This window comes from Cucumis melo, unplaced genomic scaffold (assembly GCF_025177605.1).
Source record: "Cucumis melo cultivar AY unplaced genomic scaffold, USDA_Cmelo_AY_1.0 utg000855l, whole genome shotgun sequence".
Classification (NCBI taxonomy): domain Eukaryota; kingdom Viridiplantae; phylum Streptophyta; class Magnoliopsida; order Cucurbitales; family Cucurbitaceae; genus Cucumis; species Cucumis melo.
Window position 1 is genome coordinate 32,501 of NW_026124254.1, and position 2,500 is coordinate 35,000.

A 2,500-nucleotide genomic window follows, 5' to 3' on the forward strand; every position below is an offset into this window, starting at 1 on the left:
TGATGCGCATAATGAGATGAGAATAATACATGAAATCAAAAAACATTGAAATACTCTCATTATGAACTCATGGGACTAGCGTTTTTACAAAAAATCTCTAGCCAACCTTCCTGTAAAAGATCTTTTCTTAACATCAAGCATGGTTTACTAGATAAAAATAAAAATGGTAACTCTAACAATTTCTTTGTCCTCAACGCCTCTAAATTTCCAGGAATTAGTCACTTCAACAGTCTTCGATGGTTATACAGGTATCCAAAATACAAACGAGATGGATGTTTGTTGTCCCAACCATTTTTCTAAGTTCCGATCCCGATAAGGAAAAGGTATAATTTATAACAAAGTTTTCGTGTTGTTGATTCCTAGGTGTAGTGCTTCTTCCCCTCTGCTACCTATTTTTACTAGTGAATATTTTTACTAGTGGAGTAGGGTTGACTTAATCCATAGGTTACACCTTTCGCTTAATACTAGAATCGACAATTCTAGCATCTAAGGTTACATTAATCGGGGGATACACGACAGAAGGAATTTTTTGATTTTCAAATTGCACCTCCAAGAAGCGTAGATTTATTTCAATTATTGTTTTCTTTCTATCCCGAATACTGTGTCTTTCTACTAAGACGGAGAGCGGTAAAGAAAATTGAAAAAAAAAAAAAATCAAATCGCACCATCTCTGTAATAGGTGAATGCCTCTTTTTCCCCGGAAGTTGTCGGAATTATTCGTAATAAGATATTGGCTACAATTGAAAAGGTCTTATCGATAAAATTTCCATTTATCCCACCAGATCTAGGCATCGGTAACAACCCCATTCTATAATTTCTTTTAATTACCTCTCGTGAGAAAATGATCCCACAAACAAAGGAATTGCATAGTACGAAATAACATAAAAACGGATTCATTAAAAAATCCCACTCGATATTAAAATTGTTTCTTTTTGATTTCACAGGAATCAATAAAAGAGAAGAAATATTTCAATCCGGTTAAATTTCATCCAAATGTAGTAGGATCAGAATGAAGAGAACTATTCTGATTTCAGCGAAGTTGAAGAAAAAAAGAATTTTATTTATCTGACTGGGGTAATTCTAGAAGTTTTTTGATTGAATTATGATACAAAAAAGAGCAAAAAGAATCGAATAATCATTCTATGATTCATAACTTGTGACTAGATATATGTATGGGATAAACAGTTGTTGGTGAAAAATCGAAAACTGTAAAAGTCGAATTTTTAGAAAAAAGGAATCATAGTTTAAAAAACTAAATAGAATCATGAGCTAAAAGTATCCATTAAACATAGTTAAAAAAAAATTATTTGTATAGTTAGAATTGGTTGGACGTGCCTATCAAAAAAAAAATTGAATATTAATGACTCACTATTAACTCGGTTTCTGGGCCATAATCATTCTGTAGGAGAGATGGCCGAGTGGTTGAAGGCGTAGCATTGGAACTGCTATGTAGGCTTTTGTTTACCGAGGGTTCGAATCCCTCTCTTTCCGTACTAATTCAACAATGTTACTGACCACAATGTATCAAATCAAATAACAATCGATACTATTATTCCAACGGTTAGACCTTTATGGATTCTTTATTTCGAATTTTTGTGGTACGGAAACGAAAAGACTGGAAAGAATGCACAAGAGATGAAAATCCCCCTACCGATCAATGATAGATGAATGATAGAAAAATTTCCGGATCAAAACCTTACTTTCCTTCGGTCTCTTTACTTAGACTTCGGCGAAGGGGAGGACGAAATTGTCCGAACCCTTGTTTTTTAGTTAGGTTTAAGTCTGACGAGAATAATATTCTACAACGAGCAATTCATTTATTTTTAAACTGACCCATTTACTATCTATTATTTGATTGACTAATCCTTTATATTGCAATGGCTGAAGAGTCAAATGTTTTGGCAATTCCTGAGGGGGGGATGAATCAAGATAATTTTGAATCAGTGTTCTCGATTTTTTTTCATCTTTTGCTGTAATAATATCTCGGGGTTTGCACCGATAACTTGGTATATCCACTATAGAACCATTAACTAAAATATGTCTATGATTAACTAATTGTCGGGCTTGAGGAATAGTCCGAAGCCATACCCAATCGAAAAAGGATGTTATCCAAACGCATTTCAAGTAATTGTAGTAAAACTTGACCCGTTGATCCTTTGGCTTTTCCGGCGATACGAACGTATTTAAGTAATTGTCGTTCTGTAAGACCATAATGAAAACGCAATTTTTGTTTTTCTTCTAAACGAATACGATATTGAGATTTTTTACCGGAACGCGATTGGTTTTTAAGATCGTTTCCGGTTTTGGGCCTTTTACTAGTTAGTCCCGGTAAAGCCCCCAGACGGCGTAATTTTTTTGAAACGAGGCCCTCTGTAACGCGACATAAAGACTCCTTATTTTATTTTATTTAAATTTCATAAACATTTTATTTTATTTAAATTTCATAAACTTAAATGAAAACTAAATGATAAATATTATAAATGAAGTGAAATCCAGTAAA

At 33.4% G+C, this 2,500-nt stretch overlaps 1 non-coding gene across 1 annotated transcript; it reads left to right on the forward strand.

The window, feature by feature from the left end:
• The first annotated feature begins 1,404 nt into the window (after window positions 1–1,404).
• On the forward strand, window positions 1,405–1,491 carry TRNAS-GGA (transfer RNA serine (anticodon GGA)). The gene has a single exon. It is a non-coding gene; the product is annotated as a tRNA-Ser (tRNA).
• Window positions 1,492–2,500: the final 1,009 nt, after the last annotated feature.